We start from the raw sequence: 18,183 nt of genomic DNA, 5'->3' as shown, positions 1-18,183 counted from the left end.
ACAAGAGGCAACTAAATCAACAGAATAGAATAGAAAGCAGGACATAGACCCATATAAATGTAGTCAACTGATCGTTGATAAAGGAGCAAAGGCAATACAATGGAGAAAATTTAGCCTTTTCAACAAATAGTGCTAGAACAACTGGACACTCACATGCCAAAAAAAAAAAAAAAAAAAAAAAAGATTCTAGACACATTCACAAAAATAGCCTTCACAAAAATAAACTCAAAATGGATCACAGAAACTATAAAACTCCTAGAAGATAACATAGGAGAAAATCTAAATGACCTTGAATTCGGTGATGACTTTTTAGATATAACACCAAAGGCACAACCCATGAAAGAAATAATTGATAATCAGGGGTACATTAACATTGAAAACTTCTAGGCTGGGCACAGTGACTGACGCCTGTAATCCCAGCACTTTGGGAGGCCTAGGCGGGCGGATCACTTGAGGTCAGGAGTTCGAGACCAGCCTGGTGAAAACTCATCTCTACTAAAAATACAAAAATTAGCCAGGCATAGTGGTGCATGCCTATAATCCCTGCTATTCAGGAGGCTGAGGCACAAGAATCATTTGAACCCAGGAGGCGGAGGTTGCAGTGAGCCGAGATCGCACCACTGTACTCCAGCCTGGGTAACAGAGTGAGACTCCATCTCAAAAAATGTATATATATATATATTTAAAAACTTCTAAGTTGGACACAGTAGGACACATCCGTTATCCCATCTACTCCAGAGAGGCAGGAGGGTCGCTTGAGCCCAGAAGTTTGAGACCAGCCTGGGAGATATAGGGAGACCCCCATCTCCAGAAATGAAAAAAAAAATTTTAACTGCTCTGCAAAAGACACTGTCAAGAGAATGAGAAGACAAGCCACAAACTGGGAGAAAATATTTGCAAAAGACATATCTGATAAAGGACCGTTATCCAAAATATACAAAGAATTTAAAAAAAAAATCAACACAACAAAAAGAAAACAAACAACCCGATTAAAAAATAGGCAAAAGATCTGGACACTTCAGCAAAGAAGATACACAGATGGCAAATAAGCATATTGAAAGATGCTTAGCATCAGATGTCATGAGGAAGTTGCAAATTAAAACAATAATGACATATCATTACACACCTATTAGAATGACCAAATCCAAAACACTGACACCACAAAATGCTGGTGAAAGCAGGGAGTAATGAGAGCTCTCATTCACTGCTGGTGGAGAGGCAAAATAGAACAGCCACGGTGGAAGACAGTTAGGTTGTTTCTTCCAAATTAAACATACTCTTACCATCAAATCCAGCAAGCCCACTCTTTGGTATTTGCCCAAAGGAGTTGAAAAGTTATGTCCACACAAAAATCTGTACACAGATGTTTATAACAGCTTTATTCATAACTGGTAAAACTTAGAAGCAACCAAAATGTCCTTCAGTAGGTGAATGGATAAACAAACTGTGGTACATCCTGACAATGGAATACTATTCACTGCTAAAAAGAAATGAGCCACGATCATGCCTGTAATCCCAGCACTTTGGGAGGCCAAGGCGGGCTGATCACCTGAGGTCAGGAGTTCGAGACTGGCCTGGCCAACATGGTGAAACCCCGTCTCTACTAAAAATACAAAAATTAGCCATGCGTGGTGGTGGGCGCCTGTAATCCCATCTACTCAGGAGGCTGAGACAGGAGAATCGCTTGAACACCAGAGGCAGAGGTTGTGGTGAGCTGAGATCATGACACTGCACTCCAGCCTGGGTGACTCTGCCAAAAAAAAAAAAAAAAATGAGCCATGAAAAGACATGGAATAATCTTAAATACATATTACTAAGTGGAACAAGCAGATCTGAAAAGGCTACATACAATACGATTCCAGCTGTAAGGCGTTCTTGAAAAGGCAAAACTATGGAGACAGCAAAAAGATCAGTGGTTGTCAGGGGTTAGGGTAGAGGAAGGAATGAACAGACAGAGCACAGAATATTTGGGGGACAGTGAAATTGTTCTGTGTGATGCTTCAGTGGTGGATATATGTCATTATACAGTTGTCCAAACCCACGGAATGGACAGCACCAACACTGAACCATAATGCAAACTATGGATTTTTGATGATAGTTGTGTGTTGTAAAAAATATAACACTCTGGTGCTGGGATGCTGATAGCGGCACCAAGTGAGGAGGGCAGGGGTATATGGGAACTCTGCTCACTTTTGCCATGAACCTAAAATTGCTTCAAAAAAAAAAAAATCTATTAACAATTTTTAAGAAGTTCACTCTAATGTGTCTATATATAAGGTTTTTTTTCCTTTTCTATCTGGTTCAGTACTCCTTTAACCCCTTCTGTCTGAGGGCTTATATGTTTCTTTAGTTCTGAAAAATGTGAAGTTAGGGGCTAAGACAGCGGAGACTTAGGGAGTGGTAAGGAAGAGGAGTTGGTCAACAGGAGCAGGTGTGTCTCATTGGATGTGGTGGTCTGGGAAGTTTGTTTGTTTGTTCGTTTTTTTGTTTGTTTGTTTGTTTGTTTTGAGACAGGGTCTTGCTCTTTCACCCAAGCTGGAGTACAGTGGTACAATCATAGCTCACTGCAGTCTCAACCTCCCAGGCCCAGGTGTTCCTCCCACATCAGCCTCCTGCGTATCTGGGACTGCAGGTATATGCCACCACACCCGGCTAATTTTTTTTTTTTTTTAAGAGACAAGGTCTCACCATGTTGCCCAGGCTGGTCTTGAACTCCTGGGCTAAAGCAATCCTCCTGCCTCAGCCCCTGAAAGTGCTGGGATTACAGGTGTGAGCCACCACGCCAAGCCTGTTCTATTTTCTTGATAGTATCTTAGAGGACTAACAGTTTCCTGAGAAAGGAACTCAAATAAAACAAATGTAAGTTTCTCAAGCTTCAGTTTTATGGGGAAATTGGACTGGTTTCACCATCATGAGTACCCTACACTCGTGACCCCATCTAACCCTAGTCACCTCCCAAAGGCCCTGTCTCCAAATGCCATCACATTGTGGGTGAGAGCTTCAACACAGGAATTCGTGGTGGGGGGATTAACATTCAGTCATAACACCAGGTCTATGTTTTAATCCATTTGCATTGCTATAAAGGAATTCCTGAGACTGGGTAACTTATAAGGAAAAGACATTTCTTTGGTTCGTGGTTCTGCAGGCTGTACAAGAAACATGGCACCAAAGCATCTGCTTCTGGTAAGGGATTTGGGAAGTTTCCACTCACGGCAGAAGACAAACAGAGACACATGTGTAGGTCACATGGTAAGAGAGAAAGCAAGAGAGAGAGGGGAGAGGGTGCCAGGTTCTTTCCAACAATCCTGTGGGAACTAAGAGTGGAAACTCATTCACTCCCATGAGAATGGTGCTGAAGGTTCCAACCCTACAACCCAAACACCTCTCACAAGGCCCTACCTCCAATATTGGGGATTAGATTTCAACATAAGATTTAGAGGGCTCATATAATCAAACCGTGGCTGGGTGCAGTGGTTCATGCCTGTAATCCCAACACTTTGAGAGGTCAAGGTGGGAGGATCACTTGAGTCCAGGAGTTTGAGAGCAGCCTGAGCAATGTAGCAAGACCCTGTCTCTACAAAATAAAAATAAAACAATTATCTGGGCATGGTGGTGCATGCCCATAGTTCCAGCTACTCAGGAGGCTGAAGTAGGAGGATTCCTTGAGCCCAGGAGATAGAGGCTGCAGTGAGCCATGGTTGCACTACGGCACTCCAGCCTGGTCAACACAGTGAGACCCTACCTCAAAAATAAACAAATATACCACCATAGCAGTGTGCATGCACAGATGTTTGTACACGTATGGGCGTGCATAAGTGTGTAAATAGGCATTGTGCATGCCTTCCTGTGCACAAGAAGTGAGTGTGAGAGCCACATGCAAGAGGATCTGTTTCCCTAGCCTGGCCTCTGTGGCTCCGCTCTGTTGCCGCCCCCATCTCTCGCCCAACCTCCCACTTCAGTAGAGACTCCTCCTCGACTGAGATCTCTTACAAGCTTTGTTTGTGCTGCCAGGGAGCTCTGTGGGCACAGTCCGGCTGTGCAGGCTCACTGTGACCAGCTCACTCACCACTCCTATGTGCTGAGCCTCCGCCTTACGCTCCACCCTTTCTCACCTCCCTCAGCACAAATAGTAGGAAGTCCACCTTGGACCTGCTCTGCATCTCTACCAAGAAAGCAAGTTCCCTTCTCCATCAAAAGTCAGCTAGGACCGTCCTCTGAGCTCTTATTTCCTGCTAGCCCAGGGTGGGCTTTCCCTCCCTCCTTACGGAGAACAAGGTTCACTCCCCCTGCACCTACAGATCGTGTTTTGGGGAAGCTGCGCGTGCCTCTCACCTCCCTCTATTTGAACAGAGCCATAATCCACAGGCCACAGCAGTGGAGAGGCTGGGGCCTCCTTCATTGCTGTCAATTTTCCAGCAGAGCTTATCTGTGCCTTCACACAGTGCTCTCTTGTCAAAGAAGCCAGGGGCGGTGTGTAACAACCAGGTTAAATAAACGCTGCCTCCCTTCCCTGTCCTGTTACTGAGGACAGCCGAGTGTCTCCTTGGCTTCCACAGATGTTGGTGTATTGTCACCTGTCCTTCTTTGATTAGTGTCTTACTCAGAGTGCCTGGAGCCACCTCTTCACAGAAAGAGAGCAAGAAAAAGGACATGTCTCCGCTGTTTCCTCTTTGCTGCCTGGGCTGCTGGCCCCAGAACGGCAGGGGAGGTGGGACTACAGGGATCAGGGTTGGGGAATGAAGCTGCTCTCAAGGGCAGGGAGGCCAGGGGTTTTAAGGACTGCAAGCCTGGGATCGAGGTCCGTGCATTGTTGATTCAGAAACCCTTTCCGGACATTTCATATCCATCCTCCAGCGGCTGTCCTGACCCATGGTGGCCTCTCCAAGCTCCTGCAGTACAAGATGAGAGGGGCTTCGTGTTTTCCCTCATTAAGGAGAACACCTGCATCCCAGTGAGCCCTAGTGGTGAACGCTGGTGCTACTGCAATGACGTCCTGGATTCTGACCCTCTGTGGCCCATGAACACGGATGGAACACACCAGGACCAAGAGCCACCAAATACAGGACCCGGAAGGGAGGGTGGCCCTTTCCACGTGAGCCGCTCTCCATGGCTGAAAGAACAGCTCAGAATTCACGGCCTTCTCACATGGGGTCACTGGCTTCATCCTCATGTCTTATTTAATTTTCTCAGCAGTTCTGTGAGATAGTTGGTAATATTTTCATTTTCCAGATAAGAAGCTAAGGCTCAGGAGGCCAAATGACCTCCTTAAGGTAACGTAATCAGCAAGTGGTAGAGCCAAGACTCAAAATTAGATCTTCTGACAACTCCACAATTCAGGCTAATCCTGACATTAGCCTGAAGGGCTGGCCAGCGCCAGGTGTGCGCAGCCTAATTTGCAAGGTCCTTTAAGGACAAAACAGGTCAGGCACAGTGGCTCTCATCTGTAATCTCAGCACTTTGGGAGGCCAAGGCAGGAGGATTGCTTGAAGCCAAGAGTTCAAGACCAGCCTGGCAACATAGTGAGACTGAGTCTCTGGAAAAAAAAAAATTAACCAGGTGCAATGGTGTGCTCCTGTAGTCCCAGCTATGCAGGAGGCTGAGGTGAGAGGACTGCTTAGGCCTAGGAGTCCAAGGCTGTAATGAGCTATGATCACACCATTGCACTCCAGGTTGACTGACAGAGCAAGACTATCCACCAGGATATGGTCTAAATTTGTGTCTTTGCCCGAATCTCATGTCAAATTGTAATCCCCAGTGTTCAAAGAGGAGCCTGTGGGAGGGGATTGGATCACGGAGGTGGATTTCCCCCTTGCCATTCTTGTAATAGTGAGTTTCCACGGGATCTGATTGTTTGAAAATGTGTGGCACCTCCCCCTTCTCTCTCTTCTCCTGCTCTGGCCATGTAAGACGTGCCTGCTTCCACTTCCACCATGATTGAAAGTTTCCAGAGGCTTCCCCAGCCATGCTTCCTGTACAGCCTACAGAACCGTGAGCCAATTAAACCTCTTTTTTAAGAAAATAAATTACTCAATATCCAGTCATTCTTCAAAGCAGTGTGAGGAACAGACTAATACAGAGGCTCTGTCTCTAAAATAAGAAAAAAAAAAAATGAAAGAACAAAACAACTGGGAATGAAAAGACTGATGTAGCCCTCTCCAACAGGTGTTTTCTGGTTCACATGTTTTCACCGTTGGGTAGTCATGAACTGGGCTGGCTAATGTTAGACATAAGTCCTTAGTGAACAATAGCTATAACAGACACATTCTCACGTACGCTCACCGAAGTGTGACACACACACCCCTATGCCCAGGCATGCAGGCATCACCTTCTCATCCCTGCCCACCTGTATCCCCTGGGAATCCACTTACATCTACTCAACAGAGCGGGGAGGAGAAGGAGATAAACCTATATCAACACTGTATTTTTATTCCTCTCTCTCCTTGTGAAAACAAAAGAGGAACAAGGCAAAGCCTCATCCAATATTCATTGGGAATCATCTCGACATGATCCTGGGAAAACAGGTCCTTTTCAAGTCCATGGTTCAGATGCAGCCTTTCCTGTGACTGGGAGTGGGGACAACAGGCTGCTCGCAGGGCTCCGTGGCTGGCACAGGAACTTCGGGGTAAGGCTTAATTATGATTCGCAGAGCTGCATTGTGGAGAGGGTTTAGAGCCACTTAATTAGTGTAGGAATATACAGTCGTAATTATCCTGAAATATGGCCTAATTAACCTACGGAAAAGCCAGGACCACTGCTCGGGGATGCCAGAAACATTAGTAGTCTATTAATATACTCAGTCTGGGCCGGGTGCGGTGGCTCACGCCTGTAATCCCAACACTTTGGGAGGCTGAGGTGGGCAGATCACTAGGTTAGGATTTCGAGACCAGCCTGGCCAACATAGTGAAACCCCGTCTCTACTAAAAATACAAAAATCAGCCGGGTGTGGTGGCACACGCCTGTAGTCCCAGCTACTCGGGAGGCTGAGGCAGGAGAATTGTTTGAACCCAGGAAGCAGAGGTTGCAGTGACCCAAAACCACGCCGTTGTGCTCCAGCCTGGGTGACAGAACAAGACTCCGACCCCCCCGCCAAAAAAAAAAAAAAATATATATATATATATATATATAGCTATCCAGTCTGCTATCTGGCACAGCCTTTGGGGGGACTCGGGGCTGGGGCAGACAGAAGAGAATAGGGTTTGCCTGGGAAGATTAAATGTTTAAGAGGAAAGTGTGACATGGGCAGGGAAAGGAGAAGGGAGAGATATTTATTGAGGACCCATAAGGTCCAAACAATGTTTTAGTCCATTTCTTACTTAATCCTCAAAACAGTCCTTTAAGATTGATATTACAGTTCAGGGAGGTCCATTAATTAACCCAAGGTTACACGGCCAGGAAACATTCAAACTGGAATTCCCCTCTAGTCTGCGGCTGCAAAGGCCATGCTTTTTTCTCTCTTCCACACTGCCTTGGGCAGGCACAACAGGCGAGGGAAAGGGACTAAACAGAGGAGAGCCCCTTTCAACTCTAAGGAGGTGGCTCTTCTGCCATTTTAGAAAAGTGGAGTCATTGAAGCAGTTCAACCCGTCAGTTGTATTGTGCAGGCTGGACACTGCACATCCCTAGGAGTCCCATTCCCGCAAGCTACAGGGAGAATAATGTCCCCTAGAGGGCACGGTGTATGACCTGCACAGCCATTCACCGCAACCCTGGGTGTCTGCCCTACATGACCCTTTAATTTTCCTTCCTACCCAAGAGAACACCTCCAACTCTGGCTCGGAACCCAGATATTGGCCCAAAGCTAGAGAAGCTACATCTGGGATAATTCTTCATGAAGCAGAATTTGAACCCAGTCCTCTCCTGGGGAGACTCCAGCACCCAGGGACACTCAGATGCCAGGACACAAGTTCAAAGCCCTCCAGGGGGAGCCCGAGAGCCGGGCGTGCGCCTCAGAGCCTGTCTGGCCAGCAGGTTGAGGAATATTCCAACAACGTCCTCATTCTTCCCTGATCAAAGGAGCCGGGATTGAACCTGCTGTAATCATCCGTCGGGGAGTTTGCTTAAAATTCCCCTAATTATGGGAGAGCAGAAAATTGCTACGCCTCAGACTGAATAGAGAAATCGAAGGCGCCCTGCTCCCAGCTGCCTGGGGGGGAGACACGCCAGCATGGGAAGCGAAGGCGGGGGTGGGGAGGCGAGGGGCGACTGAAGATGGGCGGTGGGAGGAGAACGGTGTTCCGGTCCGTGCCAGGGAGCGGGAGAGGAAGGGAAAGAGCCGGCTGCACTGGAGCTGTGGTGACTGGCTCAGGTGAGGCACACCGCCTCCCCTGCAGACAGAAGGGTGCAGGGGTGAGGAGAGCAGGCCTGTGGGGAAGAAACAGCCAACAATGCCCCCTCCCATGGCTGGAGCTGGCTTTCTGGTGAGGCTGGGGATCCCCAACTCTGGCTTAGTTTGGAATGCGGGCTCTGGAGCATCCTCCCTGCCAGGAGAGGGGATGGGAAAGGTCAGGAGGAAAGGTCAGGGAGCAGGCCGGCAGGGCAGGGCTCATCCAGGCACCCCGCTCTGGGCTCAGCCCTGTTCCAGGCACGCTGAGTGGTCTAGAAGGAGAAGAGGACCAGATCTCTGCCCTCAGAGGATCTCCTTCTGAAAGGGGAGACTGGGTGAGCATCTTAACTGAAAGTAAGATTCGAAGGCGCCGTACACACCAGTGCCTGGCCCTCACAGTTTCCTGAGCTGTAGGAAGCGGGTGGGAGTGCGCTGAACTGCATGGATCAGAAGGGGAGGCTTGCTGGGCAGGCAAGTGCCAAGCAGAAGGAAGGGGCAAAGGAGGAAGGGACCGGAGAAGGGAGGGCAGAATTCGAAGGAACCTTGCATAATAGAAGGGGATTATGGGGGCCATGTTTTGGATGAGGGGACCAAGGCCCAGGGACGGGGGTTACTTGCCCAAACTCACACAGTCCATCAGTGGCTGAACTGGGGCTAGTCTGGTGCGTTACATGGCCATGGAGGCAGAGGTTGGGAGTGGGGGCCTGGCCAGAAGGTGGGACGCTGGAAAGAGTGTGGGGACTCGGGCTTAAAGATCCTGCTGTATCAGCAGTCCGTTTACTGACAAGTTGATATTGATCCTACGGGACAAGCAGTGCTCTAAAGGGTCTCTTCTCTCCTTTGCTAGACCTGCCCCATTCATGAGCTCCCCGGGGTCCCCACCCCAACAGCTGCCCTACAGAGGAGAGATACAGCTGGTGCCCTCCATTCTCTCACCCGTTTCCAAGGGCCGTCTCAGTTCCTCCTGCAAGTCCCCAGCAAGTGCCCAGCTTTGGTCCTCTTGAGGCCCCAGTTACACTATGTTTTTATCACAGTGTGGCGAGGGGTTGAAATTCTGGGGTTGCAAGTTACAGAAACCCATTCAAACTAGCATTTAAGTTCAAAGCGGCAATTTACTGAAAGAACTTAGGAGTGTCTTGTAGAACCTAAAGGCAGGAGTGTGGTGGAGCCTCAGCAAGGAAGGGTAGCAAGGCCAGCAAAGCCACAGGCACTGGGAATTCCAGGTCACCATCTCTCCCGCACACCGGCCTCATTTTTTTCTGTGGGCAGACCTCACAACCCAAAGTGGCCACCCACAGCTCCCAAATGTATGTGGAAGAGACAGAGAACTCTCTGAAGAGACTGTCCCTGCGCCCTGACTCCGGTACCCCAAACACTGAATTCTCATGGGTCCAACTTGGCTCAGGTGCCTTTTCTAATCCAGCCAGTGTCGATTCAGGGGGTTGGGTCATATTGAACAAATGGCTTCGATGTGCTCACTGCTGTGTGTGAGCAGGATGGATCAGAGTTCGTGGATAGCTGGAGAGTTAACTCCAACAGCTGTCCATCATGGTAGTGAAAACAGGGCTGGGTAGTGGGTGTGCAGTGGACAAGGCCTTGGGCCTGGACACGGGGGTGTTACCTGTTGCAGCAGGTGTTCTCCAGGTGGTTGAGGCCTTTGCGTGTACCTGAAAGGTGAGTTATTCAGTGTGTCAGACACTGCAGCTCCAGTGGCCAGCTGTGGTGAGGCAAATCCTCACATGGGAAACTAGAACTGAAAGATGGGGGCTTCGTCCTGGTCCCCAGACCTGCAGGTGCCAAGATCCTGATGGACAGCACCAGGCTAGTCTGGGAAGGTGGGAGCATTGGCACGGGGCCTGCTGGGACGGCAGACCAGCCCCCGGGGCTCCAGGGTGGTTGTCTGAGCCTGGAAAACCAGTACTTTAAAAACTTGACTATTTTCATGCTGTTTGTATTTTCTGTAATTACTTCCCTTTTGTTCTCCCTTAGTATTTATGGAAGTTCTTTGTAAGAATGCCAGCGGATCCCAGCAGTGCTGAGAGAAACTAGCAAAGGAGTCTGTCTGCTCCTGGGCTCATGGTGAGAGAGACAAATCCCCCACAAGCCTGGGAGTGGAGGAGGCCAGAACATGGCTGGATGTGGAGGGTACTGGAGGTGGGGGGACCAGGATTGCAGCCAGGAGGGCTCCTGCTCCCCTGAAGGGCCTCTCTTTGAACCTGGGGTGTCCCTGGGGTCCCTGGGAACAAAGTCTGTTGTCCTGGACTGGACTGGGCTGGCTGTTAGAACTGCCCACATACTTTTGGCCTCATCCTGGGGGTGTGGGGCAGGCAGCCTAAGCAAGCCACTCTCAGGCCAGGCCTGGGTTTGGACTCCTGAGGAAGCTGCTCCCTGTGACCCTGGGTGCCCCTGAGTGCTGAGGCTGAGAGGAGGGGTTTGTTGCCCATTGTGCATGACACATCAATGTGCTGAAACACCAGGTTACATCAGAGAAAGAGGTTTATCTGTGGGGCCACCAAACCAGGAGACAGAATGAAACCTCAAATCCATCTCCCCAAGGAGTCTGGAGCCAGGGTTTTTAATGGTTTTGGAGCGGGCCAGAGTGTGGAGATTGTTGATTGATTTGAGTGCAGGGTGAAGTTATGGGACAGGAAGATGAAGAAACTGTGTTCTCACCCTGATTCGGTTTCTCTTTGGGGGTCTTCAGACTGGTTGATGTCAGCTGTTTCACTAGAATTCAGGATCTGCTTAAGTAATTCTTAAACAAAAGTCTTATGACTCTAACATCAGAAATCTTACCTATAGGAATAATTGGGATGCAAATGACCAGTGTCAAGTGCTACGTGACTGTCAGTTACAAAGAAGTGGGTCAAAGTGCAGCCTGATTAACGCCTATCACCATATTTCTGTCCAGAATTCTTGTTCACCCTGCGAGGACGGCTTCAGCAGTGGCTTGACTGGATTAGCAGCGATTCTGCCCACGGTAAGGGGCTCTGCGCTGGGGCCCAGAGAATGGGAACTCAGACTCCTGGGATAAGTTCTCCCTTGATCCTGGTTTCTGGGGCTTCCAAGTCTTCCTCCAAGTTCCCCTTCCCCAGCTCTGGCTCTTTACTGGGCCCCATCTTAAACACTCAACAAGGACATCAAAGCCAAGTCAGGCGGGGGGGCGGCAGTTCTTCACTGGGTTCGGGGCCAGCTCGGCAGGAGATGGGGAAGGTCTTGGTGGGGAGAGAAGCGGTACCTCTGTGATTTCAAGGAGGAGATAGGGTGGAGGTTCATAGTGGCAGAAAGAGCCAGGGATAGAGTCATGAAGTCTTTTGCCCTCTGATATTAAATTATTTGTAAGCAAATTATCACCAATGCATCCCTAGAAGGTCCTGGCACTGCTCCGTGCCATGGCCATTCCTGGCCAGATGGAGTTGCCCTGCGTGGCTGAGCAGCTCCGAGGAGGAGTGAGGTGTCTGCAGACAGAGAACCAGCAATGACATGGGACATTAGGTGCTGATGGCTTTGCTGAGCAAGAGAATTGCAATTAAGGACATGATGAGTCCCTCTGGGGGCTGTCAGACAAGGGTCCAGAGCAGGGGTCAGGAAGCTGGGGTTTAGAAACAGCAGCTGGAGGAGGGGGTGATGAGAGGGGAGCCAGGACAAGGTGTGGGGGTGCAGCCACCGTCCTCTCAGCAAGTCTGCCAAGAACAACGAGGTGACATAATCCTAACAGCACCTGCCTTTACGCAGTGCTTAACATGCCCACACTGAGAGGTAGGCAGTATCATAATCTCCATTTTACAGATAAGGACACTGCAGACTGGAGGTTAAGTAACTCACCTCAAGCACTTAGTGGAGATGCAATTCTGGCCCAGCACCACGGGGCACCAAAATCAGGCCTCACAGCCACCCCACTGTGGTGCCCTCTTTCCAGATTTTCCCCAGGTTGGCTCAGTTGATGCCCAGGGCCACAGGCCAGCACTGCCCCAGCTTGGATCTTGAGATTTCAGGTGGGAATTCCTGAGGGGTCGAAAGCTCACCCAGACTTTCTGTCTGCTACCCCATGGACCCCACCTCTCCACCTTGCTGTGGGGCAGGGAAGGGAGGGACACCTGCTTGGATGACAGGCAGAAGCCATTCCAGGGAAGATGGTAGACCCAGGGAGGTGGGAGGGGAGGAGGGGTGCGTGCGTCACCTCAGAGCTGGTGTCTGAGCTCCCCATCTTGCTCAAACCTCCCACCACAGGGAACCCCCACTCCTGATCCTCCCTCCTTGGACTTTGTCCAGTGACATCATTGTCAATAACAAGCTCATCCTTATCCAGAACAAGCATACCTGAAGGATGGGCACCCACTGCTCAGCCTCCCTCCAGCCCTGCTCATTTGCACATGCCCACCACACCCCGGGGCACCCTGCAGGTCAGCTGATATGTGGGAAGCAACCGATGAACAACTCTGCCCTTTTTAGGAATTGTTCATATTTTGCACTCAAAATGCAAAATGGGGAGAGAAGGAAAGGGATGAGGTGAAATGCGAGGGGGATGAGAAATGAGAGGCTCAGATGCTTGGGACCAGGCTTCATGGCAGTGCCAGTAGGCAGCAGACAAAGGTGCTGAAAGAAGGGGAAATAAGAGGTGAGGGAGTGCAGGATGAAGCCCAGTTTACCCAGAATACCCGTCCCTTCATTCCCAGCAGCCCAAATCTTACTCATCCTTCAAAACCCAGCACAGATGCCACCTCTTCCATGAAGCCTTCTCTGACCTCCACATGAAGCTTTCTTTCTCCCTAAGTACCTGTCCACATTGATCTCATGAACCTTGTCACGCTCTGCCTTGTGTTGTGCAAACCTGGCTAGACTCAGAGCTCCACAGGGCAGAGGCCGGGCCTTGCTCATCATCCCCTTACAAGACCCCCATGACTAAGTGTGGGATCCAGTGGGACTGAAGGAGAGGAGAGGTTCATGATGATGCTGGATAGGAGGTGGAGTGCACTCAGCTCAGAGGACAGAGGGGTGGCTCAGGAAATATCAGCTGAAAGGTGACTGAGGAGAGCTGCTGCTTGCAACCTGAAATCTAGATTATATTTGAGGACCAAATAGAAAAGAAGCCTGTTTCTGCAGAGTCCGGCAGCGCTGGGAAAGTGAATGCAGCCAGCTCGTGCCATCTCAGGGTGGGGGGAGGGGCAAGCACAGTCTGCAGGGAGAATAAGCTTTTTGGAAAGACATGCCTCTCACACCCCATGTGGGGTTTTTTGTTGTTGTTATTGTTGTTTTTGAACAACAGTAAGTGACTCTGTCACCTAGGCTGTACTGCAACTGGCACAATCATGGCTCACTGTGACCTCAATCTGCCGGGCTCAGGTGATTCTCCCACCTCAGCCTCCCAGATAGCTGGGACTACAGACATATGCCACCATGCTCAGCTAATTTTTTTCTTTTTTTTTTTTCTGTAGAGACAGGGTTTTGCCACGTTGCCCAGGCTAGTCTCGAATTCCTGGGCTCAATCAATCTGCCCACCTCGGCCTCCCAAAATGCTGGGACTACAGGCATGAACCACTGTGTCGCTCTCCCCCACCCCCAACCTGTATGGTTTTGATAGGAGCAACAGCAGAAATAAAGTCATTTATTTGTTCAACAGTATTTTATTTCAGATATTCTATTTTCATCTTTATAAATTGCATTTGTTTTTCTTAAATCTTCCATCTCTCTTCTCATCATGTTCACGTTTTCCTCTGCATTTCTGAGCATATGGAACATAATCTATAATCACTGCTTTAGTATCCTTTCTGCTAATTTCATCATTTTTCTGTTTCTGTTGATTTTTGGATCTGTTTCTGTTGATTGATTTTTCTTCTGGTTATAAGCCATATTTTCCTGCTTCTTTGCGTGATTTAATTTTTTTATTAGATGATGGATATTGTGAATTTTACATTGCTGAGTTCTGGATCTTATTCTATTCTTTTAAAGAGTGTTGGACTTTGTTCTGGCTCAGTTATTTGGAATTGCTTTGATCCTTTTAATGCTTGTTTTCAAGTTCTGTCAGAATGAGTTCAGGACAGACGTCAGGGCTATGGTAGCATCTTTCTGAGGCCTCTATCCAATGCACCATGTACTGCAAGGACTCTCCACTCACTGGTGGGAATCTGAGCCACAGCCCCATGTAAGCTCCAGGAATTAATTGCTCAGCCTTCTGCTTTCTGTCAGATCAGTGTTCAGCCAAAGTTTTGAGGACCTTTCTACAGGCTTCCCGAACTCTGCCTGCAGCTCCCTTCTTCCCAGGATTCTTCCTTACAGATTCTAGCCTCCTCCAGCCCAACCTCCGTCTCACCACTCAACTACCTGGCTCTGCTAACTTTCTCCAGGCAGTAAGCTGCTGCACTGTGTGTTGGGGTGGGGGCACTTAATTTGTTTCCCTTCTCTTGGGGCCCACCACCCTATGCCACCTGATGCCCTCTGTCTGAAAGCAGTCATTTCCTACGTTTCTTTCTCTTTTTTTGAGATAGAGTCTCACTCTGTCACCCAGACTGGAGTGCAGTGGCCCAATCTCGGCTCACTGCAACCTCTGCCTCCCAGGTTCAAGAAGTTCTACTGTCTCAGCTTCCTGAGTAGCTGGGACTACAGGCGCCTGCCACCATGCCCGGCTAATTTTTGTATTTTCAGTAGAGACAGGGTTTCACCGTATTGATCAGGCTGGTCTCGAACTCCTGACCTCAGGTGATCCGCCCGCCTCAGCCTCCCAAAGTGCTGGGATTACAGGCATGAGCCATCGCACCTGGCCCTGTATTTCATCCAGTGTTCAGTTGTTTGCATTAGATGAATAGTTTCTTTTTCGTTTTTCTTCTTTCTTTTTTTTTTTTTTTTTTAGCCAGAATCTCACTCTTGTCTCCCAGGCTGGAGTACAATGGCTCAGTCTCAGCTCACTGCAACATCCGCCTCCCAGGTTCATGCCATCCTCCTGCCTCAGCCTCCCGAGTAGCTGGGATTACAGGCTCGTGCTACCACACCTGGCTAATTTTTGTATTTTTAGTAGAGATGGGGTTTTACCATATTGGCCGGACTGATCTTGAACTCCTGACCTCAAGTGATCGCTCACGTTGGCCTCCCAAAGTGCTGGGTAGATGAGCAATTTCTATAGTGGTTAACCCTCATGGTCAGAAGGGGATGCCTCCTGTGGAATAAATATTGATTGTGTGGCCGGGTGCGGTGGCTCAAGCCTGTAATCCCAGCACTTTGGGAGGCCGAGACGGGCGGATCACGAGGTCAGGAGATCGAGACCATCCTGGCTAACACGGTGAAACCCCGTCTCTACTAAAAAATACAAAAAACTAGCCGGGCGAGGTGGCGGGCGCCTGTAGTCCCAGCTACTCGGGAGGGTGAGGCAGGAGAACGGTGTAAACCCGGGAGGCGGAGCTTGCAGTGAGCTGAGATCCGGCCACTGCACTCCAGCCTGGGCGACAGAGCAAGACTCCGTCTCAAAAAAAAAAAAAAAAAAAAAAAAAAAAAAAATATTGATTGTGGAAATCTCCCACAGGATTTCCACACGTACCAGGCCCTGCTGTAGGTACTGACGATGCAGCACTGAACTCAGTGGACAGAATCTCTGCCCTCAGAGAGCTAATACTCCAGTGGGTGGAGGTGGACAGTATATAATACCAACAAACAAAATAACTGCGTAGCATGGGAGAGGGCAAAAAGCGCTATGGGGGAAAAAAATAGAGCAGGGTGAGAGAGAGCCAGGGAACGGGATGGTTATTTTAAATCCAGGGCTTAGAGAAGACCTCACTGAGAAGGCAAATCTAGGCAAGTGCTCGGGAGGGAGAAAGGGAGCACCGTGCAAAGGCCCTGCGGTGGCAGCAGGCCTGGCTTGCTCAAGGAGCCCAGTGTGGCTGCAGGGCTGTGCGTGAGAAAGAGGCGAGGCAGGGAGACAAATGGGGAGGCCAACTGCAAAGAGTCTCCTAGGCCATGGAGAATGTGGGGTGTGACTCTTACATGGGAACAGAGACAGGACATGCTCTGCCCTGATAAAAGCCTCACTCTGACCGCTGTGTGAATAGACAGGGGAGGGTCAGGAGGGAAGCAGACAGCTTCTGTTGCAACCAAACGAGAGAAGATGTGGGCTTGGGCCCAGCTGAAGCCACAGAGGTGGTGGAAGCGGTGGGGTTCTGACTATGATGTTGAAAGGCTGAAGGAGCAAGGAGGCAAGGGTGACTCCTAAGTTGTTTGCCCTGTTAAATACAATTTGTAGGCGGCCAATGGCTTGGTCTAAGCTCCTGCACTGGGCCTAACAGACCAAACCAAAGTGGAGTCATTCATACTCAAGTTCCATGCCACCAAGCCAAAACGAAGGTCTTTATCTGACCTTGGGAGGGATCAGGAGAGAGAGAGAGAGATACTAGCCAAGTCTCCAAACTGGCCAGTTTTCATCGGCAAGAAAGGAAGTCCCCTCTGCTTTAACCTTTACAAGAAAAAGGAGCTTTGAAATGACCAATCCACTTTTCATTCCCTGTTTCTGCTCAGCCTCTTCCTGTCCATAAAACCCACCTCCTCTGGTCAGTTCTTCGGAACACTCATTCTGTTTTATAAAACAAGGTGTCACCTGATTCTAGAACCACAAATAAAAGCCATTTAAGATCTTTAGATTTTGACAGCCCTGAGGAGCTGGAAGGATGGAGTTGCACTGGCTTGGTATAGAGAAGGTTGCAGCCAGACAGGCTTGTGCGTGGGTCAGCGTGGCTGTGGACATGCTGGGTTTGAGATGCCTACTGGACCTCCCAGTGGACATATCCCACGAGCAGCTGGACACACAAGTTAGGAATTCAGTGGGGAGATCCCAGAGAGTGTGGAGAGAAGGTAGCTGGGGAAGGAGCCCACCGGTGAAGGTCTTGCCTAGTGATGCCCAAACATCACCAGAGAGCTCCTTGTGTTTCCCACTCCATGGAACAGCCTTCAGCCTCCATGAAGTGGCAGGAGCTGGAAAACCAAGCTGGCCCCTTCGGAGTCTGGACCATTCCTCCTCTAATTCCAAGAAAGTGGGTCCAAGCTACCTAAGGCTGCTGGCCAGGCCTTTTTTTAAATGGACCGCATCCCTACCCAAGAACCACACTCCAGGACCTCCAAGAAGCTGTGCGGGCAGCTGTCCCCCAGGGGCCCATAGTCTTCTCTTCACAGAACCCTCTGGTTCCCATTCATGACTCTGGACAACAAGATTTGTCCCCTTAGCCCATGGGATGTCTCACCTGGACATCTTGCATTTGACAGGGAGTCTCCCCCGACTCTGCCTTGCCCCTGCTGGCCAGGACACTTGTTGGCTGTTTCCCAAGCAATCTTGGCACATTTCTGATCTCAGGTTCTCTCTATCGTGCCTCACCGCTGGTGCATGGCTTGGGTGAATATTTCTCCCATGCCCTATAGAGAGAAGGTCCAATAACCCTGAGATCTGGAAGTCCTTCCAGATATCTAACTTCCATTCCCACTGCTTTTGCCCTTTGCCCTTTCATTCTCAGCCCTCCAACTGCAACCCTCACCCTTTTGCTTTCTCCTCGCCTGTGGCTTCTGTCTGTCCCTGTTTCTTGCCCCTTCCCTATGTCCTTCGGTCTCTTTCATGCCTCTCCACCCCTCCACATGCCCTCTCCTCCGCTCCCTCACCTCACTCAATCATTTGTCTCGACCATGAGTTGAGGGGAGTGGAGGTGGAGCTCTTGCTGACTCTGGTGAAGGTCCTCTTTCTTCTCTCTTCACCCTGGGGAGGCCCGAAATTACCTTGATGGCTCCAGAGTCTGCCCTACTCCAGGATGCTCCCTTGTCCTCAGACACCCTCACCTCCTCCCCACACTTGTCTGCAGCTGTGCACTGCTGTTCTCACGCTGTCCTGGCCTGGC

This window comes from Macaca thibetana, chromosome 14 (assembly GCF_024542745.1).
Source record: "Macaca thibetana thibetana isolate TM-01 chromosome 14, ASM2454274v1, whole genome shotgun sequence".
Classification (NCBI taxonomy): domain Eukaryota; kingdom Metazoa; phylum Chordata; class Mammalia; order Primates; family Cercopithecidae; genus Macaca; species Macaca thibetana.
This window is presented reverse-complemented; position numbering follows the sequence as displayed.